Consider the following 24388-nt stretch of genomic DNA (forward strand, 5'->3'; position numbering starts at 1 on the left):
GGGCTCTAATGGTTCTTACGATGGAGACCACAATCCAACGGTTCCGAAAGACATGGAGTAAGCTAGTTCAATTTGTTGAACTTGATGATTTTTTATTTTAAGAATTTTCGATTCCTAAACATCTAAGGAATACCAAAGGCTCTATGGTTCGCAAGTTTCGGCCTCGAATCGCAACCATGGAAGGGAATAATGCTCTCAACCCTTGTATAATTTAGCACGTAAGTTATAGTATCTTATTGCCTGGCATATTTCTCAAGATTTTCGTGGACAGTGGACCTCGGAGCCAATAACATACTATAATTTATGCACTCCAATTATGCTGGATCGATCGCCATTAGTATACGATTATGGTTACGATCTCGACATCTAAATTATCCTAACATGTTATTTTACAAAGGAAATCTATTACTCTTAAGATTTTTATTTCAGATGGCTTAGTGACTGAATACATGATGAAAAGTTAGAGTTCTCTGAAAATTTTCAAGGTTGAATTAATTTGGATTTTTAAATGAATTTATCACAATTGGATCAGATTAATGACTTTACAAAGAAGCCTATACCTAATTAAGTTATCTGTTCTAGAAACTTTAGGATATGATGTGTTCTTGAAAAATATATTCTGGTTGAATTTTTCATGATTTTAAAGATTGAAATTCAATTTTTAATTGATTTTCCACTTTCGGGTCAGATTGATGACATTTCACTACAATATACCGAAAATGAATTCTAAATCCAACCAAATTTTTACTAACACATTCTCAGATGAATAGAAAATTATGAGAAAATTTTCAGATATTATTTCGATAATTTGCTATTTTAAACAGATATATTTATGTTCTGGTTAGAGCAATTAAAAGTCAATAAAAAATATTAAAATATGTCAAAAATTCCCGAGAAATTTACAATATGATTCTGACTGATCAGTTCATCTTACTACCAAATTCCAGATTTTAAGGAGTTCGTTTAATAATGTGTCCTTCATATACATGAAAATCAGTGATTTTATCAAAACAATTCCAGTAAAAATAATAAATAAACTGTAAATCTTTTGAAATTTTTTTTATAATATTTAAACATTGAAAATCTACTGAGAACCAAATTTCAATCAGTTTTGAATGGTTTTGTTATATGAATGATTTTTAGAACCATCAAAATCCTATTTTCGGGTATTATTTAAACGAATTTTTGAGCCATCAAAACAAATAAAATCTACAGGAATTTTTTGATTTTTGGTGCTATTTTAACTACATTAAGACTAAGAATACATAGCTTCATGAAAAACCCTTGGTTTTAAAACACTCACTTTGTAAAAACGATTCAAAAGCCACTAGATATCCCAATCGGTTAAACGCCCAATTTTCTCATATAACGATTCATTTTTTTACCAAAATTAATAATCAAATAAACTAACCTACCAAAATCATATTAGATCATGCATGGTAGCTTTTACGAAAATCATGAAGAAAACAAAGAAGAAACGGCCCTAAGCATGCTTTTCTACCTTTGATATTATAAAAAATCAAGGAACCTACCGTTGATCGCGCTCCTTGTCACTAGGGTGCGTAAATCTAAGGTATACGCTTTGTCGCACCCTTTTATACGCTCTAGAAAACCCATTTGATGAAGTTGCGAACCAAAGCTATGTGTGAAGTCCCGCAGAAAGATGGTTGAGGGAGTCGGAGAGATATATGAGAGAGAGATTTGTGAGAGATAGAGATGAGAGAGGGTAGAGTTGAAATCTAGTGAGAGAGAGAATGAGAGATGAGTGATGAGATATGATAGAAGGTTCGAGTGAGAGAACCGAGAGATGAGAGTGATAATAAGAGAGGGTTGGAGGATTCGAAAAAGAGAGAGAGAAAGAGCTCTGTGAGATCAAAGATCCCCAACAATTTGGTCGTTCTCTTTTTTATTTGCTCTTCAAAGAATGAAAGTTTTTATAATATCCTTCCAATCACCTAATTTTGTTTCCTACTACATAAGAAACAAAAGAGGGTATAATGGGAACCTTATATTCTTCCTAGCCTACAGAAGATGCTAAAAACTCAGCCTCTTATTTCCTAATAAAGTTATGGCTAAAAAAAACCAACTTTCCACTATGGTGCATCCGAACAATGACCTTCTCTTTCATCTCTAACATTTCCTAAAGCTCTTTAATGTAAATTAGTAAGTTGCTTGTTTTAATAGCATTTGATATGCCCATTACAGCAGCTGTCCTCTCTCACTATTGTTAAAAATAACACTCCTTTTGTCCTATCCTTGAATAGAAATTCGTTGGGCTCTCTCTCTCTCTCTCTCTCTCTCTCTCTCTTTCCCAATGAGCAAACCGACTCAACTTGGATTACTTTTTTCTTCAAATGACGAAACTGCCCCCTGCCACATTCATCTAAGGTTCCCCAAATTGGTTTCCATAGGACGATCTAACCGTGCATTTTAGTGGGCTGATCTGAGCCATTCATTTGATGGTTGACAATATAATTTGGGGGCCTCAATTTGAAAATCAGACACGCCCCCTAAGTCTCTCTCATTGGATGATCTAAACCGTCCATTTGGTGAGTCACAATGTAAATTGGACTTGTGTTCAAATTATTCTCACTTGATAATCTTGACCACTCATTCGATAGTACCCCACTGTAAATTGGTGCACTTCAAACTTGAACCAAATGAGATAATCCTCACTGTTCATTTGACAAACCACAATGTAAATTGGTGTATCCCATAAATCATATTCGTGGGATGATCCAAACCGTTCATTTGGTGAGTAACAACATGAATTAACGTGGCCCCCAAAACAATTTCCCTTTGGCTGATCCAAGTCGTCCATTTGATGGGTTAAAACGTGATGATCTTGACCGCTCAAATCAATATATCCAATCATGCGAACGAGTAGAGCTGGGCCCACCAAATCATGGAAGCAAAACAAAAAACTCCCGTTGGATTAGTAATCTGTGAGTCTATATTATATATAGTATTAAAAAGAGAGTCCTTTTTTTACACCATCAACCCATAATGGTCAACCTATAAAGTCTGTGTCTTATTCACTCTTGGGTTTTGAATCAACTCCAAGTAGGGTTCACTTTAGATGGATCAATTTTATACCCAAAGTTAGAAACTTTTTATTTTCTTCATATAGGCCTCACATGTGTTAACCGAATCCTTTTGAAACTTATTTGGCTTTCTAAATAATGGTGGGTCCAACTTCAAATGTGGCCGAATCCATCAAAATTCTCGGAATCAGTGGGACCCATTCCAGAGAATGATCCAAACCGTAAATTAATCGCCCGCAAACAATTTCAATTGGATGATCCCAACCATTCACTTGATGAGACTCAATGTAAGTAGGTTGCAATGTAAATAGGTTACACTCCAAAATAATTCCCTGGGATGAACTGAACCACTCATTGGATAGACATACTGTACATGACATGGCGCCCAAAATCCTTTCCATCGAATGGTCAGCCCACCTTCAAATCATGGGGTTTCAAATGGCAGACCCCACACCAACAAAATGTAGAGTGCAATCCAAACTGTCCGCTTGTTGAAACCCAATGTAAGTTGGTTATATTCCACACCCGTTTCCATTGGATAATCCGAACCACTTAATTGGAGATCCATGATGTAAATTGATTTACGCCTCACAACCCACCGCCATAGGTGGATCCGAGCCATTGATCTTGTTAGGCTGCAATATCAATAAGTTATACCTCAAAACCACTTTCAATAAAATGATCTTAAATTTCATCTGACACGTCATGAGACAAATTGATTACACACCCCAAAGTTATTTTTACAAGCAATTTGAATCATTCATTTACGAGGCCACAACGGGATGCGCATAGAAATTAACCCCATATGATCCGAACCATAGATTCATTATGATACATCAAAGAAAGTTTCCCGAACAACCTCAAGTATTGGATCCAAGTAAGCCAAATTCATTTCTTCTCCAAAACACTGCGTGGGACCATTCGATTGACTCTGCCCGAAGCAAATTATCCCAAAGCTCTCTCTCTTATTTAGATTCCTGTGAATAACCCTTCTCAACACCCGGTGAAAAAATGCAAAACATTGCGAAGATGACTGAAAAGATCGGCAAAACATAAGAGACGGACACGAAAATGGAAAACACTGAAAAACCGATAGGAAAATACTAACTTATTAATTGATTAAAGCGGAGCAAAATGAGGGTGTCTACAGATGGTCACTTAAACAATTGCCAAAATGGTATACACAGGAAAAAAATTCACTTGAATCATGGGGGGTCATTTTATTTTATCTACCCAGGTTGATATCACTAGGGCAAATTAACCCAAAATCTTTGCGATGTTGAGATTAATATAAAAAATGGGCAAGGTCTGTATGGCTATAAAACATGGTTATGTTGATATCATTTCTCATACAAGGTCAGAAGAGAAAAAAAACAAATAAAATTGAACCACTTATGTGCAAGATGAAGTAAACCCAGTTGTGTTTACAACCTGAGTTCTAACTTTCAAAAAAAAAAAAAAGCCTATCTTATAACTGTGAAATACCAGCCATAAAAAATAAAATAGACATCAACCTTTTAAGCAATTTCAGACTTCAATCTTAGAGAAACAACCTAAACAAGAAGAAATATGCCCATCCAACCCTTTCCAGTCGGTTAGGAAAGCCCCCTATCATATACACACTCAATGTTATTCTAATCTCTCAACCAAAACATATGAAATGCAAACATGCTACTGACACACATCTCAAATAGAATAGCTACTTTAATAGCATTTGAAAATTCAATTGTGAATCAAAATCCAAGCATACGTATACACCTATTTAGGCACACACTCACACACATACACATACACACCTACTCACAGACACCTACACTCACACACACACACACACACACACACACACACACACACACACACACACACACACACAGACATATACACATACACACACACATACACACTCACAGCCACTCACATACACATATACGCTTACATACAAACATTCACACATACACACATAAGCACATTGATACATTCACATCTACATACAAAGACACACAAACACACACAACACACACTAAGACATTTTATACCAACACACATATCAACATATCCACCTACATGTGACCATCCAAAGCAAATTATAAATTTGTAATGAACCTATCATTACTTTTTCAAGTGAAATCACAAACATGTGCTAGTACGTACTCCTCAAGAATCACAAAGTCATATCCATATATCTTAACTACTAGAGTACAAATACTCAAAACACCCATTCCCCTTTGCCTATGACTCATTTATCACCATTTTAATGGTGTACAACTTGAGACTTAAGATATAAATTGTTCGACAAAAACCTAAAAACACTTGAGGACATACTAGGAATCACAATGAAATCTATCCAACAGAGTGCTTATTCAATTTAGCATGACAATATAATAATCTCTAAATTTATAGAAAGGATAATTTTACGACCAACAGGTCGTCAAATCAAGACATAATTGGGAACAACCAACCTGAACTCCGTCCCATGATAAAGACATAAACTAATATTCTAATCTTCTTTTGCTTGGGAAATTAAAACAACAAAATACTTTCAGTATGCAAAAGGTGCTCTGAAACTTGAAACTTGATATAATGACAATATCATCTGACTCCTCAAAAACTTATACAAGATATAGTAATACAAACAGACATGATATGATGATCATACAAATATGATTTCCAGAGACTCTTAAGAGACAAACATCTATTCAAACCCCAACATATGATCAAAATCAATTTAAAGTGAAAGCTGATGAATAACTCAGTTCAGAAAAGAAATTGAACTGTGCGAATCACAAAGGATTATTGAAAGCATGCGACGGCTAAACCATAAGGATAAGTCCACACGCAAGCATGAATTACAACAAGAGCATATGCCAACTAATATTGGAATTGAATAAGTTCACACAGAAATATGTGATTAGGCCTTCAACAAACAAATAAAAACCTGAGATATACCTTCTAATCACTATTACTTCTCAAAAAAAAAAAAATGGTTGTCACACTAAAAATGATTTGAATGTAACAATCGCAAAGATTAGAGTAAGATTTATGAATTTTGAACGTCAATTCAACAACAGACCCCCAAATCGAAAGAAAAACCTAAAATATTGCTTATGAAAACCTGTGATAATTACTTTAATCTATAACAAGGAAACAAAATACAAATATCTAACATACAGAGCAGCATATTTCACATAATATAATAAAAGAATACCTGATTGAGAACTACTTAAACTTTTGATGAGAAACGAGATGATAAGATCCACACAACTACAACTTTTCTTTTTCTGCTCCTTTCATGTTCATGTGTAACCTTCTTAATATCTCTGATTCAGCGAAGATTAAAGGAATTTCAAAACAATTGAAAGGAAGATCGGTTTTGAAACTTAGATGATGAGGGAAAAAGAAAAATGACAGCAATCAAGGCTTGCAAGAGAAGAAAACAAAATGATTGAAGTGAAAATTCGGCTGAAAAAGTTGCCGGAGTTGGCCGTAGAAGATGAGCTTTGATCGGAAGAAAAATCAAACGAAGAAGAAGAGATATAGGGTTTCAAAATTTTTGGGTTTTCTCTCTCAGTTCACTCTCCCTCTCGAATTTTTTTTTTTACGAAAATGAAATTCTTCCCCTTTTTTTATCGTGATGAAGAGGCCACTGATATTGGCAACCCCCAATTGATGGGCGCACCAAAAAATGATGAGCGCGCGAAATAGGTTGGGGTTTGGACGAGCTAATTCACCACCCTTGTTCACCTTTGGTCGATGGTATATACATAAAAATGATATTTTTGACCCCCCCCCCCCCCCCCCCCCCCAAATCTCACCCGGACAGCCCCCTCATGTATACTTATGACAACACTTTTTGCTCTTAAGGGTGGGCTTTGTAATGGAAAAGGGTAAAGCAAAACAAAATTATGATACAAGTACCCCCCTTCTCTCTTGGACAACCCCCTTTATGGTGTAATTTGGTTACTCTTATAAACAAATCCGTGGTCTGGGATAGAAATAAGGAGTGAATATTTTGGTATTTTCTTTACGTTCACAGATTGGTATTGACATACCCCTGCAGGATAACTCACCCCCTATTACATTACACTACACTACACTAAGAACTATACTCGTTTATTGGGCAAACCTCAATGGATCTGGACGAAATTTTAAAGGAACCTACCTGGGATCCTAACCTACCTTGAGGCACAAATTTGGGACTCTAGTTCAACTATTTGAAGGATTTTTATTCAAAATGAGATGTAAAGGGGTTCGGTCAAAATAGGGTGTCTACAACAGGAGGAAGTGTCCAACCTCAACCCCAACTAGGAACTACTAAGGTCTACAAAGAACCAAAATCCCATATCTCCTTGCTCCCTAGGATCTATGAATCCATGAGCATAGGTTTCCTACTTTGCTACCTAAGGACAAATACGTGTTCCAATGTGATCATGTTCACTGCGCGATCCAATCGTCGCACCCACTCTTCTTGCTTAGGGTCCACTACCCAGATAACCGAGATAAGTCATCTCACGACACGTACATGTAGGCAAGGATGGTGCTAGTTGTATATAGGAAGAGATGTCCAATCTCAGCCCCAACCAGGAACTTTTAAGGTCTACAAAGACCCGGAATGCCATATCTCTTTTCTCCCTTGGATCTATGAATCCTTGAGGATCGCATTCCTACTTTGCTACTAAGGACGAATACGTGTCATAAAGTAAGTACATCACACACACATTCTTATGTTTAATACCCATAATATATCATGAAAAGAAACTTTATTGGTACTTCAATCAAAAGAAACACAAAATGCACTGAGTTTTAGGGCACTAGCTCTAACAGATATACAGTTGGTGCTCATGAAGGACTTGAAACACATTCGCCAAATGCTCTAAGTGTTGAATTTTTTTCTCGGCTGTAAATCAAGATGTCATCAAAATAGACAACAAATTTGCCCATAAATTTCTTCAAGACATACCAATTCCTCAACTTGTATTTGTATTTAAGCATGTTCTTTAGGAGACAATCTATAATGAGGAAAGTTAAGAATGGTAGAACCTAAAATGAGGTCAATTTGGTTTTGAATATCACGAAGTGGAGGAAAACCAACCGATAGTTCTTTAGTAGCTAAGCCTTTAAATCTGTCTATCAACTTTGAAACTTCTTCCGGAATCACTTTGACATTGCCTTGGCTCTCTCCCACAACTACCAAAGCATAAGCCACATTTTCCTTCATTTAAGCATGCTCAAAAGCTTTAAAACACATCAAGCTTACTTTATTTTCAGATTGCACAATGGTGGGCATAACTTTCAACGGATTCAACATATACTTTACCCCATTCTTGGCAAGAGAGTATGTGTTCTTCCTTCCATCATGTTGAGCATTCCGATCAAATTTCCACAGCCTCCCAAGGAGTAGGTGATAAGCATCCACAGGAAGAACATCGAAGTAGATCTCATCTTCATACTTTTCAACTGAAAACTTGATTCGGCACTACTGTGAGATCATAATTTCACCTAACTTATTGAACCATGACACTTTGTAGGGCTTGGGTGGTGTTCACATTTGAGCTTCAACCTATCAATCATAGTCTTTGAAACCATGTTTTCATAACTTTCGACGTCCATCATACATTTCTTCCCATAATACAAGCAATAAGTGCGAAAATATTATGTCATAGTCACTGGTCATCTTCTTGAACTGTCATCACCTGATGAATTACAAGACCTTCAGCATCACAATTAGGATTACTATACTCTTCTTCTCCTTCATTTTCAGGTTAGTCATCATAAATTGGTTATTTTTCTTCTTTCTCAAGTTCCTCTTCAACAAGGTTCACTTCAACCTTCTTTGTTGGGCACTCATAAGATTGATGGCCCAGTTCTCCACATCTAAAACATTTATTTGAGGAAGAGACACCCTTTCCATTGTCCTTATTTCTTCCCCCATCACGTGGGTTTGCAAGTTCAAAAGTAGGTGCGTAATTTTTCTTTCCTTTTGCAACCATCTTTTCCTTTAAAACTTTAGAACGTTCACCTCTTCTAAAAGAGCTCCATTTACTCTTATCTTCTGCTTCGAGTGCCATTTGATATGCTGCTTCAAGAGATTGAATTGAGTGTATCATTAGTTCACCACGAAGACTAAATTTCAAACCACTTCTATATCAGGCTACAAGTTGGTCATCACTTTCATTCAAATTAATTCGACTCATTAGCTTGTAGAATTGCTCTGTATAATAATCCACTGAATTGAGTGCATCGTTAGTTCACCACAAAGAGTAAATTTCAAACCAATTTTATATCAGGCAACAAGTTGGTCATCACTTTCCTTCAAATTAATTCAATTCATTAGCTTGTAGAATTGCTTTGTATAATCAGCCACTGATTGGTCATTACATTGATGTAACTAGTGAAAATTATTATAAAGTGTTTGAGGGCAGTCCAGCGGAACAAACCTCTCATCTAACTTCAATTTCATTTGTGCCCATGACCTAATCCTTGGAACACCTCTTCGATCTCGATTTCACTGGTATTGTAGCCACCAAACAAGAGCATGTCCCTTCAATTTTGTAAGGAGCATGTCCCTTCAATTCTGTAAGGAGCATGTCCCTTCAATTCTGTAAAGTGTTTGAGGGTAACTAGTGAAAATTACGTTGATGTAACTAGTGAAAATTACTATATAGTGTTTGGGTAGTCCAACGGAAGAAACTTCTCATCTAACTTCAATTTCATTTCTGGCCATGACCTAATCCTTCGAACACCTCTTCGATCTCGATTTCACTGGTATTGTAGCCACCAAACAAGAGCATGTCCCTTCAATTTTGTAAAGAGCATGTCCCTTCAATTATGTAGCCATGAATTGTGCCTTCCTCTCGTCCGAGAGATCCTTTCACTCAAAGAATGCTTCCAAAGAGGCGATCCAATCATAATACTCATCCGGATTGAGTTTTTCTTCAAAATCAGAGACATTAACTTCAAAGGTTCTATCGGATCCTTCAAGAACTCTAGCCAAGCATTCCATATTCCATCGATCATTTGGTATGAGTGACCGTCTTCGTTCGTATTCATCTTTTCACGATCAAATGATGCACTTCTCCTACTTCGAGGAGAAGAGGGGGCCGACTATCTTTGTAAGAGTTCATTTACCATTTGTCAAAATTCTTAATTAGATTGACGGAGTGCAGCAAGTTCAGCTCGCATGTCATCATCATATATTTCAGTAATAGGTTGTCCATGACCTCATCATCCACGAAGCATTTTATAAGCATGAAGAATCAAGGAAACTTGGATTTGTAGTGCCCTCCGTCGGCCTTTAGTAAAACGCTAATGTCTCGCTGTAGAAAACTCCGATTTATGATCCGTTTGTTGCGCTAGAAGCTAGGCTCGGAGATCTTTTTGTTGGTATATGGCTTGCTCAGATCGGACACCGATAACCCCTTCAAAAACAGCATGAAACAGACCCTAACCTTCTAGACTATGATAATTCTAGATTGTGTTGTTGAACAAAGTGCGCCACAAGTTCTTGTAGCTCTGATACCACTTTGACGCATGCCGGAGTCTACAAGGATGGACACGATCAAAATGATCTCAACCAAGAATAAATGGATAATTCCGTGAATCCTCAACCGGAGGCAACCGACGTCACTCAACGTTGCTAATCGCGGAAGTCACTCAACCCGACCAAGCCAGAAGCTTGATTTGTAGGAGGAATCACTCAACTCCAAAGTACGGAAATTCGTAGAGAATATTTTTACAGCAATCAAAAGTCCATCTCCCTCTTTCTCATTCATATTTATCGAGATTACATGAAAAGGCTTGTAGTCCAAGACTCAATAAAGGCTAGACACACGGTTCCCATAAAGCTCTCACAACTCTTGATCATCCATGGGATTGACAAATCTTAGTTGGGATCGTGATGTTTTCTAATGGTTCTTCCCTAGTTTTAGTTTCTTTTTCAATGGTGAATCCCTAGTTTTAGGTTCAGTCTTTGTGATTCCCTGGTTTTAAGTTCAGATTTGTGATTTCTGTCCACCATTTATGTTCAAGTTTAGTGCACTGGTGGATCAGTTCAGTTCAATCCGGCACCCATGGATTCCCTCCAATCTGAGGCCGATGATGGAGTTGAGTTAGTCCAAAATCCCACTGTCTCTTCAGTTCAGAACACCATTGTTGCGGAAATTGAAACAACTCTCCTTCAATGCCTCCCCCCAACTTCTTACCACCTCACCGTTCACTCTGACTCCTCAGAGGAAGAAGATGGAACCTCTTTTGCTAACCTGAAAGGATGGTCTCCTGGTCTCCTACCAGTTGGCCCCCCTAAAGCTGAAGATGAACCTGAAGCAGAGGTAGTTACTACTTCTCCTGATTAAGTTGTGCTGCTCCAACAAGTTCCTCACAATAACAGCTTCATTGATGAAGAACCTGTTACTGACCCAGCAATTTCAAATAGCGATGTTCAACCAGCAACTTTTGGAGAGTTGGTCAAATCCAAAATTGATGCTTCACCATCTCCATATGAGAAACTAAGGAAAATTCGAGATTCAATAGTCAGGGGAGATCTTGATCACTTACAGGTCTCAGTGAAAGATAAAATGAATTACTTGGAACTCTTGAAGAAAGAGCTCAACTCATCAGCTTTGGGGAGCAGTTCCGATGAGCACATTTATGTGTGAATAGTAGGTAGGAAAAACATGCATATTTCATATTTATAGCGGTACTACTAAGGTATTTTTCTTGTTTTTGGTGTTTTAGGTTGTTTTCTAGATTTCCATGGAAAATATAGCTTAAAAGATGGAATTTCAAGTGAAAAAGCAAAATTTGGAAAATGATTTGGAAGGCACAATTTTATCTGCCCTAGTTTTCGAATTTTTTCTCCCCTCCTTTTTTCATTCGGAATATCTCCCTACTTTTTAGCCGCCCAATCCCTCTTTGTGGGAGTCGAATAGTTTTTTTTTTTATGGGTGGTGTGGATCATTCTACAGAAACGAATTTGGGATTCCATGTTTGTAGCCACCATTCAGACAGTTAGGATCATCCTTGGAAATGATTTGGAAGGCACAATTTATCTACATAACTAGTGGCCCTTTAAAAGAGTGGTTCGGATCATTTTATGGAGATGATTAGTGGGTGCATTTTATATTAGCCGTGACTTATAGATTGGGTGGTTTGGATTAGCTCACAAGAATGATTTAGTTGCAGCCCATCTATTTGACGGTTTAGATTGTCCATGGAAATTATTTTTTTGGGCACAATTTGTTTAATCAAGTGGACGATATTTTATCACCCAATTAAGTGTACTGCTTACACCATGGATGATCCAAATCAAGCATGTGATGGGCGATAATTTTTATGGGGATCATCATGAGGAAATGGTTAAGGGACAAATCTTAATTACACTACAGCCCACCAATGAGTGGTTGAGATCATCTATGGTGAGGATCGTACATAACATTAAGGCTGAATTATAGACCCCACTAGTGAAGATGATATTTTGGGGAGCAACCTGCTGCAACACTCCATTCTATTGAGGTTGATTTTTCTGTTTATATGAAAGGGGTAGCATCAACTAATGAAAATGATATTTTGGATGCAACTTATGTGGGCCCATCAAGTTGAACGATTAGGATCATCCAGGGGAAGAAAATATGGGTCGACTCATCACTACCTAAAAATAGGGAAGAGTCTCGACCGACACTCTCTGTCTCTCTTCCATTTTCCAAATTCGTCTCTCTTCCCCTTTGGATTAGCCTTTTCTCTCCCGAAATGGATGGCGGCAATCAAATTTTGGCAACTCTCCATTCACGCCCAGCTTGATGCCTTCCAATGTTTTGGCTTAAAATAATGGTCTCTCACTTATTTCTATTACAATATATGTGGGACCCACTTGGAATTACAAATGCATGCAACTTTTTTTTTGGTACACAGCAGCACACACTTTTGGTTGATTTGAAAAATAGTACTTTCAATTTCCATGCCATGCAAATACATGCAAGCACGTCAGACCCACTCATGTTTTCTTTTGTCTTGTTGGACAATTTCAACCCATTCTCACCTAAGGCAAGAGAAAAGTCAACCTAAAATTACCAAGACCGGTACAGAGTTGCTGAAATTGTAAAAGTTGCTGAAAATTACAAAATTAAAGTAGAAGTTGCTGAAATTATATACACAAGGTGGTAGTTGCTAAAACTACACAAAAGATGCTAAGTTTGTGTCTTTCCTTGAGAGATGAAAGTAGAAGTGTATGTCCTCTATATATTGGAATCAACAAAGCTCTCTCTCACTTTCTACACATTCTCTCTACTCTCGCTTTACTCTCTTGTTCTCCCTTGCTCTCTTTCAAGTTCTTTTTCTTCTCTCTCAACCAATGCTCGGTCCAACCTTTCAAGATTCAATCAAAGGGTGACATCAAAGCTTGAAGAAGGACAATGATTCAACCATTGCTTGAGGAGAAGAAAAAGAATAAGTTTCTTTGTTTTATTATTTAGTTTCAATTTCATTTCAAGTACTTTTGCTTTTACTTTCAATTAAAGAAGAGTTCCCTTTGTTCTTTTTTTCCTTTTAAGTTAATTTAATGGCAATTCTAATTTCGCTCTCTATTTTCTTTGTTTCTTTCTCTTTCTCTTTCTCCATGAGTAACTAAACCCATCTACTTGGGGTTTAGATGAAGCCATGGGGAAGGAGCAAGATGGTTAACTAAAATCAATGGCATAATATAACATCATATATAGGAGTTTATATTTGTTGGATCCCATTCACTCATGCCATTAGCTTTCTCCTTTTGTATGAGTAATTGCCGATAAACAAATATAATTCCTATATAATTAATATAAATTGGATAGTGTGTTTGATAAATTACTCATGGGCAATGACATCCATTGATCTTATTTCCCATAGACTAATTATAAAATATACAATTCAATACAAAAATTGGTATAATTGATTATCCAATCCAAACCCATGGTGGATAATTTGAATTAAAGTTTCAATTAGATGTCCAATTACTTTTCCAATAGAATTTCAATTCAGTTTAGAGTAGTTTTCCAATCAATTTTTCCAATCAATTTAGGCTTTAGATTTTGGTTTTATAATTAGGTTAGATAATTAATAGAATTCCTTTTGGTTCACTTTGTCTAAATATAAGAGTTAAATTTGTAATCGTTTCTTTATTGTTTTCAACCCGTGTCTATTTAGTTTATAAATTTAAAATATATTGTTTGATCCGAGGTTTTAGTCCACGGAAATCCTGAATCCATTCCAGGCAACAATATATCATAAGTTTATTTTAAGTAGTATAAGGTTAGAAATCACAATAAGCTCTTCCCTGAGTTCGATCCGTATTTACACGATCCGTGCACTTGCAGTTATTTAATATCACAATCAAGTTCATCAGCCAAAAAAATGAAGAACTCAAGGAATAAGAATAAGTCTCAAATGAAGAATCGCATTGAAGATGAAGAGGACATCATCCCCTTCCTATATGCAAATATGAATTCTCTCTACTCAAGCTCTTCCATTGAAGAAAACCACTTTTCTAAAGCAGAAACTGCCATTCCAGTTGCAAAATTTGTTGTTATTAACACCAATACCACCTTGAACATGGAAAATCTGGTTTTTCCTCCTTTAGAAATAAAACCTGCTACAAAGAGGAGTGGGCCAGCTTTGAATAGCCAAAATTCAGCTAGCTCAACTTTGTCTGGTGGTTTAAGCCAATTAGATTCGGATTTAGTTGATGCTATTGGGATCTCTTCAATACCCAGGGGTCCTAAAATTGGAGGGAAAGTGGCTGCTAGGACAGGGGACATTAATGGCACTGTCATAAGTACATTGGAAAGTCATCCTCTATGCTCAGTTCTCTCGTCGGGAAAGGAAAGGAAATGGAAGTGAAGGGAAGGAAACTGATGTGGCAGAAAGGAAAGTGAAGGAAAAAAAACCTGACAGAAAACCTGTCACATGAGCGTTTCGTTGCACAGAAACCTAACAGAAACCTCACAGAAACTAACAGAAACTATAGAAATATTCGTTTCGTTGCAGGAAAACTCAATAGGAATCTGTTAAATACAAATTGTGACAAACTGACATGCAGAATGATGCCAACATAGAATCTAGTCTAAAATAAGTGGGTCCAACCCTCTGAAGTCAATCAAAATAAGAAAACTATGACAAACAGAAGTTGAACAATAACAATGCCAATCAAATTGTCACAAATATAGAGTTGCCAAGATATAAATTAGGCAACCAACATAGACTTGACATTAAATTGTCACAAATATAGAGTTGCCAGGATAGAGTTGAACAATAACAATGCCAATCAAATTGTCGCAAATATAGAGTTGCCAAGATAGAATTGCCAAGATATAAATCAGCCAACCAACATAGACTTAACATAAAAACTACATATGTATCCCACTAGATCCTACTTAACGGGCCCACTGCCCAGTTGTATAATCATCCCCAAAAACAACCAGGGGTTCCTCGAACAAATTGTCTCCCCCTGTCAAAATACCCATCACTTCAGGATTTTCCTGCATGGAAGAATATTGAAGAACAGATGTAAGAATCGTCATTTTATATGAGAACAGAACATAAAATAGTACATAAACATACATACCGTAACATGTGCTATGCCCAGTTCATTGGAAATAGAAACCCTCTTAGTTGTTGAATCCCAAAAAAACCCACCTTGTTCCAAGAGTGTCTTCACTTTCTTGTAGTTCTTCTTCATGGTTCTGAACCTTTTCTTAATATGGGATATGCCTAGGTTCAAATTGTGAGCATTGTTGATATGGAGGACGGTATTGGTAAATGCCACATTGTTGAATCCATCCCTCTATTCCCTTCCGTTATTTGATTTGCCATGCTGGCTAACAAAGTCCTATCGATATCTAGATTCCACATATTCTCCATATCTATATTCTACAATAACATACAAAGTGAAGGATTCAAAAGCAATAATAGTATGTAACAAATAAAAAGAAGCCCCAAACACGACATGGAATGGGGCTTGCAACGTATAATACAAAACAATACCACATAAGAAGCAGACCGTAATATCGCATAACAAAATGACCAAGCCAAGTCCTTACATCTATAAGTCCAAGCCAACTAACAAAAATAGTACATAAACATGTTCACCAAAAAGAACAGACAAGCCAACCAAAAAAAAGATAATGTCCAAATGATGTCCACATCCAGCACCATCCAACAACCACATGTTTATGTACGTCCACATCCACATCCACAACCACTCAGAATGTAAGGTTTTCCATCTTCCTCCACATGTAGTGCTCCCTCCTTTTCATGGTGTACTTCATAAAAGCACGAACCTCCGTAGCATTACTGTTGAGGTACTCCTCTCCAAGATTTCCTCCTCAAATTCCTGTAACCCAGAAACGGATTCATGAAGCTCGTCATTGTCAAAAGTTTCCTTCGATAGATCCTTGATTGCATCTACAACCTTCTCCAAAGTTGAAGTAAACCCTTCCATCAAATTCATGTATTTTGCTACACTACGCTTCGTCCCCCTCTGACCTTCATCGTTTCTTGTAAAATCTCTGACCGGAGATGACGTTCTAGGCCCAGCTCCCCTACTGCTCTCACCCACCATAGGAGACTCTGGAATTATTTCAGTCTCAGGGGTATCGTCAATCCCCAAGTCATGTATATGCGGAGCTGAACTCTGCACCTCCTGACTAGGGGCAACGTCATCCTTACTCCACGCACCCGTGACATAGTCTTCGCCACAAATGTGGCGAAAATCATCTATCAACAAATGTTTCTCTACAAAATATTTCTTATTTTCAAGGTGAACCTACAACAAATACAAAAAAATAGTTATAAATATTACGAGCCAGAGTAATCAACAAATGAAACAAAGATGTCACTTTGTAGTCACAGCGACCCAAGCATTGTAGACATCTTCTATCACTTCGATCTTCTTGTTGACGTCATCCCCAGCCAAATCTGCTTGTGTTTATTATAGTGTTGACGGCCACGTATTTCTTTTTGAGGTTCTTGACTCGATTTTTGATATGCTCTTTCGTCATATCTTTCCCATATCGACTATTCATTGCTCTGCTTGCCACTGTGTATGCGACATCTTTAAAGCCATTGGGTATCTTATGCCCTTCCGATACTTGATCCAGTAACACATCCACCAACACATATGAGACTATACAATAGTGTGGGATCCGATCCCGCGAGAGGGTCGCGAGGCCGTGAGGCGCTACACTCTCTCTTGGTCTCTCGTACCCACGCGGTTGGCGTGTGCTTTTTATTATTGATTTTAATTACCCAACCAAGCAGGCAACAACCAAGCCATAGGGTGCAAACAAACGTGCAACCCAGTACCCATAAGGGCAGGGGTAAGCCGCCGAGCCTAGCAAGGTATGATTTAATTCATCTTTTCTGTGAACTTGAGATCACTAAGGTAATCCGAATTCCACGCAAAAGAGAGTGGCAGAGTCGCCACCTAGATGAGGAATCTAGGACCCATAATTGACCAAAAATCTAGACTCGTTACCTGGTTATGAAAATAGAAGGTATGGGGAGTTACCACCACATGCACCATTCCTGCCCGATAATCGGTCTTCAATTCCAAAAGTTAACTCTTTTGAATTTCTTTTAAATGGCTCACTTAACTCTATATTAATATGCGAATTACGTGACATGCATCCTAAAATCTAATTTTAATATGATTTCTAAATGTGTATCTTAATTTTCTTAATTTGTTTGAATTCAATCTAACTGAAAGTTCTCCTAAAATTCTAATTTCATTGAAAGTCCTCAGTGATTTAATTACTTTTAATTTAAGGATTAATATACAAAACCCCACCACTTATGTGTGGAGCCGACTCGGGCTTGGTATGCCACTCAAGTATCCAAGTTGCCTACGTATCACAGCCTCACTGGAATCAGAGTCGATCGTAGTTCGGTGCACCTGAACTAAGCTACTTATGCCTAACTCATTTAGGACACCGACCTAGACTGGATTGACTATTTTAACAGTTTAAGAGAAATTATTTAATTCAAGATGAAGATTTTATTATCCTAGGACTTCATCTAAGATGCTATATGGTCCTATCTAAGTGTAAGACGTCCCTTAGACTAATGCAGGTTAACCTACATTCTAGGTAACTAGGTTTGTCCTAAGGGAAAATTGGGTGACTAGTGTAACTAGATCTATGGCACGGTTGCTATCCATAGCAATCAGCCATGATGAGGCTGGACTCCTAAGTCTAGGACTCCCTAAAACCTAGGAGATGACGTGACATAAATGTTCCTAAGGGGGTCCTAAAGGTTCCTACGAGAGGAGACCGCAATCCAACGGTTCTAAAGACATAGATCGAGTTAATTCAATTTGTTGGACTTATTGATTTTTTATTTTTCAAAGTATTTTCGATTCCTAAACATCTAAGGAATACCAAAGGCTCTATGGTTCACAAATTTTAGCCTTTAGTTGCATCCATGGAAGGGCATCGTGCTCTCAATCCTTGTATAATTTAACACATAAATTATAGTATATTATTGCCTGGCATGATTCTCAGGATTTTCGTGGACAGTGGACCTCGGAGCCAACAACATACTATAATTGACATGCTCAAATTATGCAGGAACAATCACAATTAGTATACGATTATGAATGCGATCTCGGCAGTTAAACCGTCAAAGCATAGTCAATTTACAAAGGGAATTTATAACCTCTAGGGTTTTTGTTTCAAACAATTTTAGGGTAACTATATGATAAAAATTAGGGTTTTCTGGAAGTTTTTACTGACTTTTGTGTTGATTTGCTATTAAGTTGTGATTTATTAACATTAAGACCAGATTGCTAGGATTACACAGTAACCCTAAGCAATCGAACTCCAAATTCATTGCAACTTTTTTCGTAATAAGATATGAATGAGTTTAGACTACTGGAAGAGTTTCATGAATTTAGAATACGTTTTGATATCAATTTCTGAATTTTCAAAATTTAGGTCAGATTGCAAATTAACAAATCACAATGAATCAATTAAAAAGTAGATTAAATGGTATCCTAAAATCATGTACGAATTCCAGTAGATATAAAATAGCCTATATATTTACTGCCAAAATTTCAAGACCTAATAATTAATGCTCCTCCATAAAATTGGTTTTTGAATAAAAAGGGGATTTCGTTTCCTAGGAATTAAAACCCCTTTTTTTAAAAGAAAATTGTGAAATCATATTAAACCTTTGTAAAATCTTTTTAAAATATTTCACTAACCTTCTAATGGCCTAAACTACTGGTTTGTAGGAAAAAGATTTCAAATTTCATTTATTTAATATAAAAAATAATTACGACACGTAAAACGAAGAAGCGATTAGAAAATAAATAAAAAAACCTTTTTTCAAAAAAAAAATTCATGAGAAATTCAATTTATTATTGAACAGTAATTCTGGAGAGGTTCATCAATTTTTAAAACCTTTTGATATTTATTAAAAATTGTCGAAATTTAAAATAATTTAAAACCGGATTTAAAAAATTCAAAAAACTTTGAAACTTTTTGGGTTGTCTGGAAATTAAAAAATTGGTTTGGAAACAAGATTTCGCAAATTTTAGACATGGTTTGATATACGTTTGGCTTCGTTCATCAAGAAATAACCCCTTTTGGGGTTATTTTTTGAAAAATGGAATGAAAATTAAAACGGCCAAACCACGATTGAAAATTAAGTTTCCAGTAGTATTTTATTTTATAGAAATCCCAAAAAAATATCAGTTTTTAAGGAAACCCACGTTTTCAAATACTTGCTTTGATAATCCGATTTAAATCCATATTGAATAAAAAATAAAAGAATATCATTCTTTTTTTTTCTTTTTTTTGGAGGAGGAGGAGAGAGAAAAATGACCAATTTGAATTTTTTTTTGGATCATTCCTGTGATTGTTTGCTTTGATTTTTATACAAAAAAAGATAGGGTTAAGAAATAAATAGTAGTTTTCAATGTGAGAGCTCCCTTTTTTGCTTGTTTCCAATTTTCCCCCCTTGCTTTCTTTCTTTCTTGTTTCCAAATTTGATTTGATTCCAATCTTAATTTCTTGTCAATCAAGACATGCTATTCTCATTCCACATTGCTTCTTTGAAAGAAAACTTTTTTAAGCAATCATTCATCTTTTCCTTTTTCCTTCTTTTCTTTTTTTTTATTCTTTTTTATTTTTCTTTTAACAAATATGATGTCACCATTGTGACATCATCAAGGTTGGGTGCTCAACTCATGTGGGTCAGCCATGTGGGGTGCCCACCATGGTGATCAACCCATATGGGTGAACCCACATGATCTCCATCTTTGCGGGCTTTAGAGCAATGGGTCATTTCACACGGGTTTCGGATTTTTTCGTAAAAATTTAATAAAATCTTTCTAAATTCAACATTCTATATATGGACCCAACCCATTTCACATTTATGGTGCATCCCTCACACATGATCGGACCATCTTTTTTGAAAAATAACTTTTCCGACCAAAATGCCCCTATTTGACTCTTAGACATCCAAATGCGACCAAAATACCCTCAGATTGGTTCACCCCTAAAGGTAAAAATTAAAAATGGAAAGTCTTTGTAGTCAAACTTCAAAAATAGAAACTTTCAAAATTGGGTCCTTTCGGTGAGTAATATTAAACAGGATCATTTGATATCCACTGAAAATACCCAAAATGCCCTCAACACTTAGAATTTCCAAATTAAGCGAAACCCCTGAGAAATTCTAAATTCTAAATTTAGTAGGTTTTCCAAAATTCAAGAAATCATTCATAATCTCTCAGACATATTTCGGGGATCAAAAGAATTACACAGGAAAAGACCAAATTATCCCGAGGTGCTAGAATTTGTGAACTAAGAAAAACCCTGAGAAATTCTAAAAATAGCAGATTTCCGAAAATTTATGAACGGACTCAAGATTTCTTAGACACAACTTAGGGATCAAATATGATATATTAGAAATGTCTAAAATTCCCTCGAAGTGCAAGACTAAGAGAAAATCTTGAGAGATCTAAATTTAGCAGGTTTTCCAAATCTTACGAAATTACTCCTAATCCATCAGCCGTACCCTCGAGATGGTTTTGGATATATGAGAAATGATTTAAACATCCATAAGATGATGAAAATGTGGAAGCCCCATGAGTTTCTAAAAATAGCAGCTTTTTCAAAATTCATCTAATTGCTCAAGATCTCTCGGACACAGCTCGGGGTTCAAACGGGACACATCAAGAATGACCAAAATACCCCTGTAGTGCAAAATGGGCAAAAATGAGGGAAACCCTGAAAATTCTAAAAATAGCAGGTTTTTTCACTTGCTTGGAAACTTGATTTTACATCTTCCGGATGCCAAAGGAACCCCCTAGAGACCTTCAGGATCACGAATCAACCTCAAAACTCCCATAATGAGGTGAAATTTACCCTAAAATGTATGGATGCCTAATATAATGCTGAATACGGACTCAAGACTCGATGGTACTACCGAATCTTTCGCTTTTTAAAGCGTAGCAAAATGGGTTTCTACAGATGCCCCTCTTTGGTAGAGATGACGTAGTCATCGAATACCAAAGCAAAAGTAACAGAGCCATTTTGCGCAACTTTAATCAACAAAGGACTCTAGACAAAATGCAACCTAGACGCAAACATATACTTACCTAATGCAAGACCCTAAACAAAGTCCTAGAATTGGAATGTAATAAAAAATCATTTTTATTCTTGCTACCATGAGCTGGTAGTTCAGAATAAATGGAGAAATGAATTCAATCTAAGAAAGAAAATCACGCAACTTAGAATAAAAAATAATCCCGATACGGCGCCGTTCACAAACGGGCAATGAGAGAATGAGATATCATTTTCGAATGGATTCTGAAGAGAAGGAACAAAGATCGTTCTCAAACGGTTTTTAGAAGAAAATGAGACACCGTTCACAAGCGGGCTCAAGGAGGATAAGAGGCATTCCCAAATGGACTCGGATAATGAGGCACCGTTCACAAACGGCCTCAAGGAGGATAGGAGCCCATTCACAAATGGACTCACAAAATGAGACACCGTTCACAAACGGGCTCAAGGAGGACATGAGACCATTCACAAATGGACTCATAAAATGAGACACCGTTCACAAACGGGCTCAAGGAGAACATGAGACCATTCACAAATGGACTCAGAAAATCAGATACCGTTCACAAACGAGCTCAAAGAGGATATGAGGCCATTCACAAATGGACTCGAAAAATGAGACACCGTTCACAAACAGGCGCAAAGAAAATAAGAGACCATTCACAAATGAACTCAGAAAATGAGACACCGTCACAAACGGGCTCAAGGAGGATATGAGATCATTCACAAATGGACTTCGAAAATGAGACACCGTTCACAAACGGGCTCAAAGAGGATAAGAGACCATTCACAAACAGGCTCAAAGAGGATAAGAGACCATTCACAAATGGACTCGGGAAATGAGACACCGTTCACAAACGGGCTCAAGGAGGACATGAGACCATTCACAAATGGACTCAGAAAATGAGATGCCGTTCACAAACGGGTTCAAAGAGGATATGAGGCCATTCACAAATGGACTCGAAAGATGAGACACCGTTCACAAACGGGCTCAAGGAAGATAAGAGACCATTCACAAATGGACTCGGAAAATGAGACACCGTTCACAAACGAGCTCAAGGAGGACATGAGACCACTCACAAATGGACCCAGAAAATGAGATACCGTTCACTAACGGGCTCAAAGAGGATATGAGGCCATTCACAAATGGACTCGAAAAATGAGACACCGTTCACAAACAGGCTCAAGGAGGATATGTGGCCATTCACAAATTGACTCGAAAAAATGAGACACCGTTCACAAACGGGCTCAAGGAGGATATGAGGCCATTCACAAATAGACTCAGAAAATGAGACACCGTTCACAGACGGGCTCAAAGAGGATAAGATACCATTCACAAATGGACTCGGGAAATGAGACACCGTTCACAAACGGGCTCAAGGAGGACATGAGACTATTCACAAATGGACTCAGAGAATGAGATACCGTTCACAAACGAGCTCAAAGAGGTTATGAGGCCATTCATAAATGGACTTGGAAAATGAGACACCGTTCACAAACGGGCTCAAGGAGGATATGAGACCATTCACAAATGGACTTCAAAAATGAGACACCGTTCACAAAAAGGCTGAAAGAGGATAACAGACCATTCACAAATGGACTCGGAAAATGAGACACCGTTCACAAACGGGCTCAAAGAGGATAAGAGACCATTCACAAATGGACTCAGAAAATGAGATATCGTTCACAAACGGGCTCAAAGAGGATATGACGCCATTCACAAATGGACTTATAAAATGAGACACCGTTCTCAAACGGGCTCAAGGAGGATATGAGGCCATTCACAAATGGACTCGGAAAATAAGTCACCGTTCACAAACGGGCTCAAGGAGGATATGAGGTCATTCACAAATGGACTCAGAAAATGAGACACCGTTCACAAACGGGCTCAAAGAGGATAACAGACCATTCCCAAATGGACTCGGAAGATGAGACACCGTTCCCAAACGGGCTCGAAGAAGATAAGAAACTATTCCCAAATGGATTCGAAAAATGAGACAAGAAAATAAGAGACCATTCCCAAATGGACTAGGAAAATGAGACACCGTTCCCAAACGGGCTCAAAGAAACGAGATAGCTTTGATTGATGAATTCAACAACGAAGAATTTAGAGATTTTTCATGAATTTGAAATTGACGTAAGATTGGATTTGATGAATTTTAGATTTTTTGAACTCAATGAAATCAGGGATAATAGAGATTTTTCCCGATAAAGATATTGGAAACTAAGACTTTGACGAATGACGAGACAACAAACCTTAGGAACTATGCAACATGATTAACGAGAATGGTTTAGGAACGCTATCAGGAAGCTTCAACATGATTTTTTTTTTTGCAAAAAGATTATCTTTCTTTTCTTCTGGGGATTTTGATAACTGAAACTGAAATAGTCAAGAGGGGGGGTGAATTGAATTTAACTCAATATTAGGCCTTTTGAAAATTACCTATGAATCCTAATTGGAATTTTTCTTCACTTAATTAAATATTTGGTTAGTGCAAATATAATTGAAAAACAAAGTGAAAATGCCAAGCCAAACAATAATGGAAATGCAAGAGTGAGAAATGACACACCGATATATAGTGGTTCGGCCAACGGCCTACTCCACTCTACTCAAGGCCGCACTTGAGGGATTCCACTATTGGAGACCTCCACGATGCCCGGCTCCGAGGCGGTTACAATTCCAAGGGATATTAAACAAGGATGCCCTTACACCTTTACAAAGACTCTCCTTCTCCGCCGAGTTCTAAGCGGTTGCTCTCT

The 24388-nt window shown here is 37.1% G+C and overlaps 1 long non-coding RNA gene across 1 annotated transcript in view; it reads right to left on the minus strand.

The window, feature by feature from the left end:
- LOC143857305 (uncharacterized) overlaps positions 1-6635 on the minus strand; it is a 39095-nt gene extending 32460 nt beyond the window's left edge. The window contains exon 1 of the long non-coding RNA XR_013238586.1: positions 6250-6635. This is a non-coding gene — a long non-coding RNA (uncharacterized LOC143857305). The remainder of the gene's footprint in view (positions 1-6249) is intronic.
- Between the last annotated feature and the right edge of the window lie 17753 nt (positions 6636-24388).

The sequence above is a fragment of the Tasmannia lanceolata genome, unplaced genomic scaffold (assembly GCF_043159265.1).
Source record: "Tasmannia lanceolata isolate RefF3 unplaced genomic scaffold, GAP_Taslan_0.1 ptg000024l, whole genome shotgun sequence".
In the NCBI taxonomy this organism is placed as follows: Eukaryota; Viridiplantae; Streptophyta; class Magnoliopsida; order Canellales; family Winteraceae; genus Tasmannia; species Tasmannia lanceolata.